The following is a 16,839-nucleotide window of genomic DNA, read 5'->3' on the forward strand; positions in this document are numbered from 1 at the left end:
TTTTGAGCCGTTCAATTATAGGATGGAGCCCGAGGCGGTGGGCTTTGGAGATGGGGAATTGGGGACGAGACAGAAACCTGGGAGCGGATTCCTTGAGGAAAATTTTAACAGGCCGATGGTGGGCGGCCACAGTGGGGCTGTTGATATTCCAGACTTGGGGATTTACTTCAAGGAGTAGCGTGGCCAAATCCGCTGTGGGTGTGTGCTCTGGGACATGTGCCAAAAGAAGGAGGTTACACTGGGCAGTAGGGGAGAGGGTAATATTGGCATTTAGCTTGGAGAGAATGTCCCGTCCTAGTAAGGGCACTGGGCAGGTTGGAATTACCAGGAAGGAGTGAGTAAATGGGACAGAGGCATAAGAGCATGTGAGTGGCGGAGTTTGGCTAGGGACTTGGGGGGTTCCGTCAACTCCCACAACCGAGACCTGGGAAGGGATAATAGGGCCCGAAAAAGAAGGAAGGACAGAAAAGGTAGCCCCCTTGTCCAGCAAGAAGGAGACACTTTTACCCGCTACCTGTAGAGTGACCCTAGGCTCAGCGAGGGTAACCGGGGTCAAAGAGCCAGGGCCCCACTAATTGTCCAACAGGCCCATTAAATGGGGAAGTGGAGACTCCCCAGAGGTGGACTCCTGACTTACAGGCGTCTCCCATCCGGGGACGGGCGTCGACTGCTTCCGCCCGGTGTGCTGGTTTTGAGGAACCGGTACCCTGGGGAAGTTAGGACAGTCCGATTTCCAGTGTCCCTCGAGATGGCAAATAGGGCAAGGCTTCGTTGGAGCCCATGGCTGGGGGCAGGCCCTAGACCAGTGACCCTCCTTCCTGCACTTAAAGCAGCCCCCTGGGGGGGCGCGGGATTCAGATTTGAGCCTTTGGGGCCCCGCAGGCCGCAGGGCCGCCGCTAGGGCCTGGGTTTGAAGTGTCACTTTCTGCTTTAGGTGGGCCTGGCGTGCAGCTTCCGCCGTATCCTCTCGGGCATTGAAGACTTTAAAAGCCATTTTTACCAGGTTTTGGATGGGAGTTTCGGGGCCCTCCTCTGCCTTCTTTAGTTTTCTTTGGATATCAGGGGCAGATTGGGAAATGAAATGAGAGGCTAGGACAGTAACCCCATTCTGGGATGTAGGGTCTAGCCGAGTATATCGGACTAGAGCTTCTTGTAGGCAGCCTAGGAAAAGAGCGGGATTTTCATCTGGGAGTTGGGTGACCTCTCTTAATTTATCATAATTGACTACCTTGTTTGATACGGCATCCATTCCTCGAAGGAGATACCGTATCATGCGGTCCCGCCTGGGTATATCAGAGCCCCGACCTGCCTGATAATCCCACTGCGGGTCCTCATTGGGGATAACCTCAGGGCCTAAAGGAATTTGATTGTCTATGGTATGATCTTTGTCCGCCTGGTGCCGGGCGGCGGCCAGAATACGCTCGTGTTCCTCGGCCGTCAGGGTAGAGGTGCAGATGACCCTGATGTCATGCCAGGTGAGGTCATAAGTTTGAGTGAGGTACTTAAACTCTTTTATGTATGTAGACGGATCGGCGGAAAAGGACTCTAAGCGCTTTTCTATTTGTGCTAGATCTTGGAGGGAGAAAGGGACGTGTACCCTAACTAAACCTTCCGCCCTGGCCACCTCTCCAAGCGGAGCCAGGAGGGTGGGCTGATGTGAGCCGGTATGGGCTGCTACCGGGGAGGTAAGACAGGGTGCGGTCTCCAAAGGAGGAGGCGCGGAGGGAGTGGGGGAAGGGCGAGGCGAGGCCTCTGAGGCAGGAAGTGTGGAGGGAGTGGGGGAAGGGCAAGGTGAGGCCTCTGAAGCAGGAAGTGCGGAGGGAGTGGGGGAAGGGCTAACGGCTGGCGGTAACTGGTTGCTAGGGTTGGCGGGAGGAGACAGATGTTCAGGCAGATCCTCCTGCATTGAGTAAGGCGGGGGAAAAGTAATAGAGATAGTGGAGGAAGTTTTGCGAGGGACCTGGGCTAAAAGAACCTGATGCGTAGAGCAAGTGGAACAAAGGTCCGGGTGGGTACGGAGATCCCAAAAAGCCTGTACATAAGGCACCTCGCGATCTTTGCCTGTACGGCGGCAGAAATTGTCAAGGTCACGAAGGATATTGGAATCGAAAGTGCCAGTCGGGGGCCAATGTGACTGGTTATCGAGCTGATACTGGGGCCATGCCGCTTGAGACAAGAAAATGAGTTTCTTTCGCCTTAGGGTTTGCAAGTATCCCAATTTGGAGAAGTTTCGCAATAAACACCCAAGGGGGTGTTAAGGGGTATTTTGGACTCCGCGATCCCCATGGCATGCGCAGCAGTGGTTCCCTGCCAACGGCTGGGTAGATGCAGGAAGAGGCGTCCCCCTTGCACTGCAGATACCCAGAGAATTAACGGAGGGAAGAGTCAGAGAGGGCGTCCCCTGTCTGGCAGTTCCCGGAGGGGATCCTGGAGCCGGAACGGAGTACCTTCCTCTGGTCCGCCGACGCTAGGCGAGGGGTCTGGAGAATTGAGAGGGACTACTGTGCACACCACGTGGAAGGAAAGGCAAGAGAAAAAATGAACTTACCTTAGTCGGAGCGTAGAGGTGTCGGATCCAAAAAAGGGTCGCCGGAGGAGGGGGCTGCGGCCGGGCCGGCAGCCCGCGCTCCCGGGTTTCAGCACCACTTGTGCGACCCCGGCTGTGGGACCCCGACCCATGGAGGCAGGTGCTCAATAGACTCGAGGCAGGACGCATGGTGACCGGTACCAACTTTATTGGGATCTCCGGGCGACTCAAGCGGGAAGGGAAGAATCGCGTGCGCTTTCTTTGTTCGGTTGACTTTATAGGGACAGAGGGCCTGGGGCGGTAGGAGAGCTGACCTGGCAGGTAGTAATTGGCTAGGTTGGTTGCTGGGCAGGAGGCCTGCCAGGCGGGAGCTTGTGGGACGGGAGGTTACGGGAGAGCTGGTGGGGCGGATGGTGATTGGTTCAGTGGGCCGCTGGGCGGGAAGGTTGCTGGTCTTGGGCTGGGCCAGGATAGAGTGAGATAAGGAACCCTCCCTGTGGGGGAGGAAGGGCCTTCCTTATCGGGAATTAGGCCCTTTCCACATGGCTGAGGAACGGGGCCAAAAGTCCTCTACCAGACACCTATTATTATTAGAACACTTATGATGAGGGTTTTGAATCCTCTCAAGGAAGAGAACCTACCTCTAAATAAGGACTCAGGGTTAAATCTGTGCCACACCTGTACAGGCATGTGTGCCAGTTTGGTCATGTCTTGAACAATATCCTCTACTGCTTGAACCTCGTCATCTATGTGCAGACAGCAGTTGGTTAGACTGAATTTTCCCCAGACTTCTCCTTTGGCTGCTAGCAAATAATTTAGGGCTAGTTGCTTCTGATAAATCGCATTTCTCATTTGAGATTCTTGTCGGGCCAAGAGGGACAGAGCTTTGCCCGTTTCATTAGTATTTCTAAAATGGCCTGCAACTGGATGAGCATGTAAATAGGGCTCCGGTATCCCCATGAGCCACCCTCAGCCCATGTGGCCAGCCCATAATACTCAATAATTTTCTCTGATGGCCACTCATCATCTGTCCCATTTGTTAGTTTTAGGTTTCTCTTCTCCCTAGCAGAGTAAACTGAGTGCCCTAACAGCTCACCTATCTTAACAGATAATAGGAAGAAAGAAGGCTTAATGATGCTTATGACATAGCTACCTGTCCATCTCATGGATTACACCCCTTATATTGAGTTCCATTATATAAACAGGTTCCCTTCTGTGTCCCCGTACATTTATAAGAACTGCAGGACAAAAGAATGGCAGTAACTTTTACGTCTTTCTTGGTGTACATACTGAGGGCATTCTTTGAAATTAGTTAATGTTCCTACTGTGTAAGTCCAAATATTAAGAACAAGTCCCACGATGAATCTCCTCATGCTTTGGCCGTGTGTGGACCAGCCAGCTTCCAGGATGTGGCTGGAGCAGGGATTGTTGTCCTTTTTAAGGTGATTCTGCAGTCTGCCTTGGTCTAAGTCTCAGCTGTTGCTGGTCTTTACATGGCTGTGGTGGATTCAGGCTGGGATTCCTTCTACCTTCACAGCTGTGGGATTGGTCAGGATCAGGCCTGAGGTCCTTTCCATTGTGGCTTTAGAGGGGCTGTACTCCCATCCTTTATCTACATGTGATTACTTAGTGAGAAAGGGTGAACTGGGGAGGAAAAGGCTTATAGGACATTTGTTATTTACTTAGGTTGAAGTATTCTAAGTGATTCTCCTTAGAGCTGGTGACTAGCAGCCTAACTCAATCTCTCCCCACTCCTGAGGAGTTCTAGGAGAGCCCAGAGTAGGGGAGGGGGCTTATGGTATAAGACTTTATAGGGGAATATTCTGTTTTTCCTAGAGGGGGTGCTTCTAATTTTGAATAACCCCAAGGGAAGTGCCTGCACCCACTCTAATCTTGTTCCCTGACACACTTTCCCTAAGCTGTTTTTGATGGTCCAGTTTTTTTCCACTTTTCTGGAACTCTGAGGTCGGTAGGCAGTGTGCAGTTTCCAGGTGATACCCAAGGCGGTTGCTGTTTTCCGGACTAAGTCTGCCACAAATGCTGGTCCACTGTCTGCCCCGATGTGCGGTGGTAGTCTAAACCTAGGGATAAGATCTTGAAGCAGCACACAGGTTACTTCATGGGCTCTTTCAGTCCCACCCAGAGTATGTGCACACCAGGACCAACAAATACTTATGTCCTTCACACTTGGACATTTCAATAAAGTCTACCTGGAGATCTTCAAATGGAGCTGCTCTATAAGCTTGAATTCCAGGGGGAATAGTTGGACCCTGCCTCGAGTTGTGTTGTCAACATGTAATGCATTGCTGTGCTACAGTTTTGGTCAAGTCTGCTAAATGTGAGATGTAAAAGTACTGGCCCAACATTTTTTTAAGTGACTCTTGACCTAAATGAGTGGCCTCATGTACAGCTTGTACACCTGCTGCTCTCAGCAGCTGTAGTTCTGCTATTCTTCCATCTAGCAGTTGGATCCATTCTTCTTTAATCAGTTGCCCCCTTCTGTCTGGAGAAAGTCTCTTTCTTCCTTAGAGTAAGTAGGCAGTAGATCAGGGATCTGGGGAATCAGCAGGGCTGTAACTGCTATTAGGTAGGGGGCAGATGCCGCCTTAGGAGCTGCTGAATCTGCTTGGGAATTTCCCAGGGCCACAGAGGTGTGGGCTCACTGATGTCCTCTGCAATGCATGACTGCCACCCTCCAGGGCTTTCAGGCTGCTTCTAGCAGCTGCAAAATTTCATGCTGAAAGTTTATTTCTTTTCCCTCTGAAGTTCATAGACCTCTCTCTTTTTACGGTGCTCCATGTACTTGGAGAGTCAGGAAGGCATATGGAAAGTCAGTGTAAATGTTTACAACCTTATCTTTACTCAGCTTTAGGGCTTGAGCTAAAGCAATGAGTTCAGCCTTCTGAGCTGAGGTGCCCTGAGGCAGGGATTTGGCCTCCATTAAAGTGTCCAGAGTTACCACAGCGTAGCCTGCACATCTTTCCCCTCGTGGATTGACAAAACTGCTCCCATCCACATACAACTCCCAGTCTGCTACTGTCCATGGCTGATCCCCAAGATCAAGCCTGCTGGAATAGACTGTATCCAGGACTTCAACACAGTTGTGTTCAACGGGACCCTCTGACATTGGGAGCAAAGTGGCGGGGTTTAAGGTGTTGCAGACTTCAATGGTGATGCAGGGATTTTCACATAGCAGGCTCTGGTATTTGGTCAGCCTAACATCTGATAACCAGTGGTGCCTTCTGGTATTCATTAGAGTCACTACTGCATGAGGTGCCTTGATATTTAAGTTCTGCCCCAGAGTTAGCTTATCAGCTTCTTGTGCCAGTAGAGCAGTTGCTGCCAGGGCCCTTAAGCATGGGGCCTTCCTTTGGAAACTCCATCCAGCTGCTTGGAGAGGTAAGCTACAGGCCTGGGCCAAGGTCCTACTGTTTGGACTAGGACCCCAACTGCCACTTTTTCTTTTTCTGCCACATATAATGTGAAGGGCTTTGTTAAATCAGCCAGCCCCAAAGCTGAACTGACATTAGTTTTGTTTTCAGTTCCTGATAGGCCTGGCGCTGCTGGGATCCCCATTCAAAGGGCTCCTTGTCTCCCTCCTTTGTCACATCATAGAGGGGTTTGGCTAGTACTGCGAAGTTTGGAAATCCACAATTTACAAAACCTACTGCTCCCAGGAGCTCTCTCGCCTGCTTTTTAGTCTCAGGGTCTGTCACTCTGCAAGTGGTTTGCTTCCTCTCTGCTTCTAGACTGCATTTCCCCTTCCAGATGGTAAGCCTCAGATACTGCATTTGCTTTTTGGCAAATCTGGGCTTTCCTTTTAAACCCTTTATGCCCACTGTCCTCCAGGTGCTGAAGTAAGCCATTTGTTTGCTCACCCGACTGCCGTTGGGTGTTTTAATAGAAGGTTATTAGCATACGGGGGCAGTTGCAAGCAAGAAGCTTCTGGGGGGCAGTCACAGGCTGATGCCTAGCTAAGGATGATGAGAGAGTTTTTGAGCCCCTGGGAAGCTGGGTCTAGGTGTATTGAGTGGTTACACCTGCTTCTGGGTTTCTGCCTTGAAATGCAAATAGGTTTGTTTTTTTTTTTTTTTTGACCCTCTGAGGCCAGTCTAATGCTAAGGAGGTATTCTTTAAGTCCAATTAAGTGAACCAACTATCCTCTGCTGGCAATAATCCCAACTGCGTGTATGAGTTGGGTGCAAAGCCACGCAAGCCTTGCACAGGCCTGGGTGATAATATCAGTCTTCTGCTTCTGGCTAGGAAAGCTCCATATTCCTTCCTAAGAGGCAATGAGAGCCTGGATGACCCCTGCCTAAGGCATTTTTAGCTGCAGGGAGTCTCCTTTTTGAATGGGATAATGGCCCTTGATTTACACAACAGGTTTTGCTGGAGAAGGTGGGCAGGGGCAGTCCACTAAGTACAAGAAAGTCTGTTCTTTTAGCACCTTAATATCACTAACAATATTTGTTCTGTTTTTTCCACAGGGGGTTACAGGGCTGTTGTCCGGACTGTGGTTTCTTAGGTGGGCAGACTGTGGGGCTTTCCAGGAACCCCCCTTTTCCCACATTCTTGGAGGTGTTCCTCTCATAGCAGCAGCTGTCAAGTCAGCCTTCTGTTGAGCCTGATGTTCCCTTTCCCTATGATTTTCCCTCTGGCTTACCGCCTCTTGGTTTACAAATGCCTGGTTAGCTACTTCCAATAACTGAAGTATTCATACATGCAAATCCTGCCTGTTTCTGCCACTGCATTTGCCTGGACATGGGAGTCCATATTTCTCAGTGGCGAGGGGGATGGTGATTTCTAGCAGTTTATCCCTTGGCTACTAAAAGTCGCTGCCTGTTCTCTTAGCCACTTTGGAGGGTTTAACACTAACTGCAACTACTAGTGTATGTATGGAAATTGATCAAGGTGTTTTAGCTTGCTGTATATAACCTCATGCCTTACTTTGGAGACAAGGGGCCTGGTTAGGGTCCCCTCTGGGGCCAACCCACCCTAAATGCTGGCTAATCTTCCCTACATAAAACCCTTAATTTATCTGGTGTCATAGTTACTTTATAATTCCAGCTAAATTCCTTCTTGAAAATTTTCAGCATGGTTTCTAAAGGAGTGGGCTTGCTATGGGAGTGACCCATATTAACAATTCAAAGAAACAATTCCCACACTTAGGAGAGTGTTAGTTCACTCACAGCAGCTCCCGACTAGCAAGATGCAGCACAGGGCACTCTCCGATTTACATTCACTTCAATCCTTTTACAACGCCCAGAGGCTTCTTCACTCAGCCTTATGTGGCTATCTCTCATTCTACTAATTGCTTGATGCATGAGGTCCTTCCTAATGGGCCCAATACCTTTTACGACTGATGAGTCCAGCTGGACACATCTACACACAGACACACATCTACACAAAGACACACATCCACACACATCCACACATCCAAATGCTCTTCTTCCAATTCAACAGAGAGCTACCTTCCAATGTGCCGATCTTGCACCCGTGGGTGATCAGGCCATGCTTTTACCCAAAACGGAGTGGACTACTTTCCCAGGTACGACAACACAGACACACATCCATGCACAGACACACATCTGAATGCTCTCCTTCCAATTCAACAGAGAGCTACCTTCCAATGTGCCAATCTGGCACCCATGGGTGATCAGGCCACGCTTCCACCCAAAATGGTGTGGGCTACTTACCCTGGTACAATGACATAGACACACGTCCAAATGCTCTCCTTCCAATTCAACAGAGAGCTACCTTCCAACGTGCCAGTCTGGCACCTGTGAGTGATCAGGCCACACTTCCACCCAAACGGGGTGGGCTACTTTCCTGGGTACAATCTTACCAAATTCAGTTGTCCAGACTTCCCCAAATGCTCATTCCCCCTCGGTGTTCAGCCACTGGGTGGATCCGCACTGCAGGGCCTCCCTGCTCCACTCTGGCGAGGCTTTTCCACCGGGCAAATACCTGCCTAGGAGCGCTCTCAGGATGCGTCACCCCAGGGCGCACCCCGCAGGGATGCTCCACAGGGCTAGGCAAACCACCTAAGAGACTTTTTCCCTGCTGTCTGTTATCCGAGACTCGCTTCCCTGACAACGCACCAAAATGTTGCATGAGCGGCCGGGGGAAACAGAGCTCCTGGACACCAAATATTGGAGGAAAGAGTTTATTTGGCCTGGAGCCAGGTCGCATATTTGCCTAATATCCAAGCTCGCCTAACAAAGGAAGGTTTCTTCTTTATATAGGCTTATACTTTAGATGTTACACATGGAAGAATCTTAGGTTTATAGCTTAACATATGAAAAGGATCTCTGTTTACAGTCTTAGGAATCACATATCAAAAGGGTTTCAGTTCACAGTCTTAGGAATTAACATATGAAAAGGGCTTCAGTTTACAGTCTTAGGAATGAAAAGGGGAAGTTGATCTGAGATGCCTGGGTCTCCCTCTTCACTTTGACATTGAGAACAGTAAGAGTTTTGTTCTTTGGGCCAGGCATGGTGGCTCATACCTGTAATCTCAGCACTTTGGAAGGCCAAGGTGGTTGGATCTCTTGAGGTCAGGAGGTCAGGACCAGCCTGGTGCACATGGTAAGATCCCATCTATACTGAAAATACAAAAATTAGCCGGGCAGTGGTGGTGAGTGCCTGTAATCCCAACTACTTGGGAGGCTGAGGCAGAAGAATGGCTTGAATCTGGGAGGTGGAGGTTGCAGTGAGCCCAGATTGTGCCAATGCACTCCAGTCTGGGTGACAGTGAGATCCTGTCTCAAAAAAAGCCTTTCTGTCATATATGTGAGGAACAGTTCCCAATGCCTGCATGTGTGGAAGTGGAGTCCCTCTTTTCTTGATTAAGAACTTTTTCTGGGGCTGGTTGGGGGATTTTGGGCCATGTGTACCTGACAGGTGTGTGGAGCATCTGAGGGCTTAGCTGGCTTGTGCCCCAATGCCCCTCCCCAGGGAGAGCCAGACCCTTCTCTCTTATTGCCCACTCATGCCCAGTCCCACATTGTTTCTCACTCAGGAGCCCTCTGCCTGACCCTTTTAATTCAGGTTCTGCTGAATCTCTTGGGGACCCTGTGAGCCCTGGGATAAAATTGCAGGAGGTGGCAACTCTGGCCTGAAGTTGGGGTCCCTGGACTATGCTGGCACCTAGTGAGCAGGGTGGCTGACCTGATCAAGCATCATCTCTTAGCCTAGCTTAAGGCCCTTCCCCACTCCCGGCCTTACACTGGTGGAGGCTTCAGTCATGGCTGGTTTCAGTCATGGCTGGTCTGGGGAGTACCCTGTGTTTCCTCCCAGATTGAAGGGGAGAAGCAGATCCTGAAGAATGATTTAAATTGTTTAGCTCAGCTGACCCCTTGTTCCCTGCTGTTGAACACACACTTTGGTTTTTATGCCCTGATTACCTCTGCTTACCTGGATGTCCCAGGCAGGTGAGTTCTGTTTCTGTCTCATGTGTGCTTGGGCTGTGCTTGAGGGTCACTGGCAGGTACTGTCTGGCAGTGGGCAGTGTTAGGTCATTGTGCTCTCCAAATTCTAGAAAACAGCCCCTGAATAAACAAACTGTGGTACATTCATACAATAGAATTCTAATGTGTCAACAAAGGGAAACAAATTACATTACACTATGGATGAGTCAGAAATGCATTTCTCTAAGTGAAGAAAGTCAGATCTAAAAGGCTACATATTATATAATGCAATTAAATGGCATAACAGAAAAAGAAAATTATAGTGATAGATGAAAAAGAAGGAGGAGAAGGAGGAAGAGAAGGAAGAGTAGGAAGAAGGGGAGGAGGAGAAATGTGGTAATAAAACAGTGCTGTATGATACTGTGGGGATGAGTATATGAGTCTCAACAGTTGTTAAAACCAGTGGAACTGTACATCACAAAGAATACATTTTCCTCCTGCATATTTATAAAACCTAATTTTGAAGAAATTCAGATAAAGGGCAGGCAGTGCAAAAAGAGTTTATGCTTACTAGAAATAGATTGCCTAATTCTATTGAAGAAGGTGAGGGCAAAAGATTTTGATGTTAATCACTTTGAAAAATAGTGTTTTCATTAAATGCTGTAAAACTCAAGAACTGAACAGAAACACTGTGTTCTGGTTAGTGTTGTTTGTCCATAAGACTACGGATTAGCAATTTTTAAAATTCTATATGTTAGTATCTATCTATCTAGATAGACAGAGGTAGAGATGGGTAATAAGAGAGAGAGAAAAACAGGGAGGGAGAGAGAGAGAAGACAATTCATGCCTGTTTGTCACTAAAGTTGAAAAAAGAAAATCAAAGGCAGAATTCCAGAATAAACCCTGTGATACTGGACTGAAGTTGGAAATATTTGGATAAAGGCATGCTTCTTATATCCATCAATACAAAAAGAGACAAAGAGGGAAATAGAGATAGAAAGAGAGAAATGTGTGCATACATGAGTCTATATTTATATGTGTATTTCTAAACTTTGCCGTGAGGGCTCAGAAGTAGCAAGTAGTGACACCCCAGTACTAATGAGCACACCTATCTTTTATATCATGGTTTCTAAGTACTATTCTCCAATAAAAGAGAGTGATTCTTCATAAAAATAGATTATTCTGGGGCTGAACTGAAAAATACAACTTATGGAAGAGTATCTTGTGGAGCCAGAAAGTTAAAAAGTGCTTTACAAACAACAGAAGATGCTGGGAGTGGTGGCTCATGCCCGTAATCCCAGTACTTTTGGGAGGCTGAGGTGGGCAGATGACCTGATGTTGGGAGTTTGAGACCAGCCTGACCAACATGAAGAAATGTTGTCTCTACTAAAAATTGAAAATTAGCCAGGCGTAGTGGCACATGCCTGTAATCCCAGCTCTTTGGGAGGCTGAGGCAGGAGAATTACTTGAACCCAGGAGGCAGAGGTTTCAGTGAGCTGAGATTGCGCCATTGAACTCCAGCCTGGGTAACAAGCAAAACTCCATCTCAAAAGAAAAAAAAAAAAAGAAGGCATGGCAAAAGAAGTCAACCTCTAAGACCTCCCAGAAGTCATAGCTGAACCAATGTGAGAAACAAAATAAATAATAACATTGAATTAGAACCCAGAGAATACAAGAAATATCTGAGTTTATACAGATATAGAAAAGATTAAATAGGCTGGGCGCAGTGGCTCACTCCTGTAATCTCAGCACTTTGGGAGGCCACGGCAGGTGGATCACGAGGTCAGGAGTTCAAGACCAGCATGGCCAACGTAGTGAGGCACCGTCTCTACTAAAAATACAAAAATTATCGAGGCGTAGTGGTGCACACCTGTAATCCCAGCTACTCAGGAGGCTGAGGAAGAAAAATCACTTGAACCCAGGAGGCAGAGATTGCAATGAACAGAGATTCTGCCATTGAATTCCAGCCTGGGCGACAGAGCAATACTCCATCTCAAAAAAAAAGGAAAAATAAATAAATAAATAAGAAACAAACAAACAAACAAAAAAACAGAGAAAGGAAATCTTATTTATGGAATTCCAAGTACTAATCAATGCAGGTGAATAATGCAAAATAGAAAATTATCATTAGACCATCACATTAAAAATTGCTGTAGACAAGAATGTAATAAGGAATGTAAAAATTGTGGGTGAAATTTAAAGAAGAAACTGGATATTCACATGGCCCCAAAGTACTTGACTCCAAATATTTAAAAATAGCATTTTCTCCCTTTTTTTTTTTTTTTGAGATGAAGTCTCACTTTCTTGTCTACACTGGAGTGGAGTGGTGTAATCTCAGCTCACTGCAACTTCCATCTCCTGGGCTCAAGTGATTTTCCTGCTTCAGCCTCCCAAGTAACTGGGATTATAGGCACCTGACACCACACTTGGTTAATTTTTGTATTTTTTAGTAGTCATGGGGTTTTACTATGTTGGTCAGGCTGGTTTTGAACTCTTGACCTTAGGCGACCCACCTACCTTAGGCTCCCAAATTGCTAGGATTACAGGCATAAGCCATCGTGTCTGGCCCTATACATAGCATTTTCTTTTAATTTCTTTATTACTTACAACTATTCTAAAGAAAGATTATACAGTATTGTGACATATGTAATCTTTAGATGTAAAATATATGAGTGGCATAAAGAATAGAAAGGGGTAATTAAAACTTCACAGCAAGCCCCCACACCAGATGATTTTTACAGGCAGACTGGCATGAAAACAATTGGATAAGGATGAAGAATGCATTTGCTGTCTGATTTACATGCGTGCTGCTGAGATTTTTCCCATGGCAGCTTCTGACTTTGGAAGTAAAAAATCAAAACACAACTTCTAGCTGTACTCAGCTATTTTGCTAAATTGCAGCAGAAGAAAATGTATTCTCTGCAGATCTAAATATAAGTCAATTTCAAGGTAAGAGGTTATGTTAGGCACAGTAGTTTTAGTCAGTGTTGAAAATTATAAATAGCCTACAAATGTCATAAAGGGATGAAAAGAGGTTGCAGACATATGAAATATGTTTTGTTAAATTAAGTTGAGACTAAATCTGCCTTCATGCATGGTTTAAATTCAGCCTAAAGGTTTGTTCATACATGGTAAACTGAAACCTAACTGGAAGTATAAACAGACTAACCTCCTTTTGTGCAAATAACTGAGATCTGGCCAATCAAAGGTGGCCAACTGTTCAACCCATGTTTAAATAAGAAAAATGTCAAGCTGTACTTACTCTAGCTGTTTGTGTCCCTCACTTCTGTTCTCTGTACTTCACTTTTCTTTTCCTATACGTAAATATTCTTTCATTATGTTGTTACCAGAAAGGGGTCCCAATCTGGACCTCAAAAGGGGGTTCTTGCATCTCACGTAAGAATGGTTCAGGGTGACAGGCCAGGCACTGTGGCTCACGCCTGTAATCCCAGCACTTTGGGAGGCCAAGGTGGGCGGATCACCCGAGGTCAGGGATTTGAGACTAGCCTGGCCAACATGGTGAAACTCCATCTCTACTAAAAATACAAAATTAGCCTGGTGTGGTGGCAGGCACCTGTAATCTCAGCTACTTGAGAGGCTGAGGTGGGAGAATTGCTTGAACCTGGGAGGCAGAGGTTGGAGTCAGCCAAGATCGCACCACTGCACTCCAGCCTGGGAGACAAAGCAAGACTCTATCTCAAATGATAATAATAATAATAAATCAGGGTGATTCCATAAAGTAAAAGCAAGTATATTAAAATAGTAAAAGAATTGGCGGGGCATGGTGGCTCAAGCCTCTAATCCCAGAACTTTGGGAGGCTGAGGTGGGCAGATCACGAGGTCAAGAGATCAAGAACAGCCTGGTCAATATGATGAAACCCCATCTCTAATAAAAATACAAATATTAGCTGGGGGCTGTGGTGCACACCTGTAGTCCCAGCTACTCAGAAAGCTGAAGCAGGAGGATTGTTTGAACCCCAGAGGCGGAAGTTGCAGTGAGCCAGGATTGGACCACTGCACTCCAGCCTGGCAACAGAATGAGACCACATCACAAAAGAAAAAAAAAGGGAGAATGAATAAAGGAATTAAAGAAAGGATACTCTTGAGCCCAGCCCAGTGGCTCACGCCTGTAATCCCAACACTTTCAGAGGTCTAGGCACATGGATCACGAGGTCAGGAGTTTGAGATCAGACTGACCAACATAGTGAAATGTCGTCTCTACTGAAAATAGAAAAATTTGCTGGGTGCAGTGGTGTGGGCCTGTAATCTTAGCTACTCAGGTGGCTGGGAGAGGAGAATTGCTTGAACCCAGGAGGTGGACATTGCAGTGAGCCTAGATTGTCCCACTGTACTCCAGCCTGGTCAACATAGTGAGACTCTGTCAAAACGGAAGGAAGGAAGGAAGGAAGGAAGGAAGGAAGGAAGGAAGGAAGGAAGGAAGGAAGGAGGGAAAGAAAGAAAAAACAGGGCTACTCTGTGGACTGCTTGGGTGCATATGCTTCTTTCCTAATTTCATTTTGAAAAAAAAAAAAAAAGGATTATTCATGAGTTTTCCAGAAATGGGTAGGCAATTTTTGGGACTGTAGTTTTCTCTGCCTTTTAGACTATACAAGGTAACTTCTGGACATTGTCATGTCATTTGTAAACTGTCATGGTGCTCTGGGGAGTGTCTTTTTGCTTGCTTCTGCATTATAATTATATAATGTGCGGTGAAGATGACCAGAAGTCACTTTTATTGTCATCTTAGTTTTGAGGGATTTTGGACAGCCTTTTTACTACATTTTGTTATATAAGCAGAGTCCTTATGCTCTGTATTGTGTGATATCAGTCCTGCCAACCTCCTATTTTTTCCTGTGATTAAGAATGCCTAACCTCCTGGGAATGCAACCCAGAAGGTCTCAGTTTTATTTTACCTCACCCATATTCAAGATGGAGTTGCTCTGGTTTGGACATGTTTGGCAAAGTAGTTGCTTGAGAGTCCCTCTCACCCTATTCTGGCTCAAGAGACTGCCCTATGTTTTAATCATTCTTTGCTCAATTAAACACTGTTAAATTTAATTTGTCTAAGATTTTCTAAAACTTTTTTTCTTTTTTTGATACAGAGTCTTACTCTGTTACCCAGACTGGAGTGCAATAGCAAGATCTTGGTTCACTGCAGCCTCCTCCTCCCAGGTTCAAGTGATTCTCCTGCTTTATAGGTGCCTGCCACCACACCCAGCTAGTTTTTGTATTTTTAATAGAGATGGGGTTTCACCATGTTGGCCAGGCTGGTTTCAAGCTCCTGACCTCAGGTGATCTGCCTGATTTTTGGCCTCCCAAAGTGCTGGGGTTACAGGCATAAGTCGTTGTGCCCAGCAGATTTTCTAGATTTTAACAGACTGTATCAACAGTGGAATTTGAGATAGAGCCTCTAGTGACCACCACCAGGTGACTAAGCAATAACCCATTGTTTTCATAGCTCTTTTGCAGTACTTGGGAATTTTGGTAAGTTTCCTCTTGGATTCCCAAGTGTCACAAAATTTTGTTTTGAGCTCTCTGAGTTAGTTTAAGCAATTTTCCAATTCAAACTTGATTTGGATGTCGGGACAAAACCTGGACTGGCTCCAGGATCAGATTGGATCTAATAATTAACTGATTGGAATTGAGTTAGAGGCCTCTCTTTTTTTATCCAAAATGTGTTTATTGAGATAGTTTTGCACCCATCTTGATTCAGAGTGCTTTTAGTGCTCCTTTCCCCTGAAAGAACATCCTTCTGTAAGCCTTGTTTTTCGTCCTGTAGGCTGGTGGAGGACAGTGGAGCAGCCAACACACAAAACTACTGTTTGTGCATGGCTAAAGACTGTGGCGATTTTATAGCATCCTGGTCATTTCACATTCATGAAGTAGGAATTGGAGCTCTGCACCAGACATTTCTTCTTATGTTTTCTCTTCTCCTCTTCTGGAGAGGGGTGAAGGAGATTATTTGCGAGAGGCATGTTCTCATGAGTAGGTCATCACTGTCAGAAAGGCCAGTTAGAGATCTCTTATGCCTCACTGGGTCAGACAGAAATCTGCTGTGATGTAACTATGCAATGGGTTCACCTTGTCCACTGACTACAGACAGCCAATTCATCAAGACAGGGAAATTGCAATACAGAAAGAGTAATTCATGCAAAAGCAGCTGTATGGGAGTCCAGAGTTTTATTACTACTCTAATCAATCTCCCCAGGCATTTGGGAATCTGAGTTTTTAAAGATAATTTGGTGCATAGGGAAGGCCATTGAGTGCTGAACTGTTGGGTCAGAAATAAAATAATAGAAACTCAAAGCCATTTCCTTGAACTGAGTCAGTTGCTGGGTGGGGGCCACAGATCAGTTGATACAGTTTAACAATCTGGGTGATGCCAGCTGATCTATCAAGTTCAGAGTCTTAGAAATATTCCAAACACTGGGGCTTGAAGAATCCCTTTATATAATCCTCTCTCTATAATTATATAATAGTTCATAGTATGAGTGCATGAAGAATATTTTCCTACATATATATAATTATATCTTAGTTCATAATCAGGAATGCCTAGAGTAGACACAGTATAGAGCATGAATTAAGAAATAAGCAGCTTATAATGGGAGTAATGCCTAGAGCAGACACAGTGCAGAGCATGATTTAAGGGAAAAACAGTTATACCAGGACAAGAATCCATGGCCCAGGCGGCAGCATTCAGCATCATAAAGATATTTGCTGTATGGCAGGCTTGGGCAAGAGCCACTTCTCCTGATAAAGGAGTTGTAGGACTTTGCTGCAGTTTTTGTGGAAGGCTGCCCTCAGACCAGCAATTGCACCTTGGTGACTGTGAACTTTATCAGCTCTTGCTACCATGTTGCTCGAAAATCATCTTCCAATAGAACTCATTGGAAGCTGCCAGCA

The 16,839-nt window shown here is 46.2% G+C and overlaps 1 pseudogene; it reads right to left on the minus strand.

The window, feature by feature from the left end:
• Positions 1-15,598: 15,598 nt before the first annotated feature.
• LOC108298482 lies at positions 15,599-15,917 on the minus strand (annotated as a pseudogene).
• Positions 15,918-16,839: the final 922 nt, after the last annotated feature.

The sequence above is a fragment of the Cebus imitator genome, unplaced genomic scaffold (assembly GCF_001604975.1).
Source record: "Cebus imitator isolate Cc_AM_T3 unplaced genomic scaffold, Cebus_imitator-1.0 Scaffold972, whole genome shotgun sequence".
In the NCBI taxonomy this organism is placed as follows: domain Eukaryota; kingdom Metazoa; phylum Chordata; class Mammalia; order Primates; family Cebidae; genus Cebus; species Cebus imitator.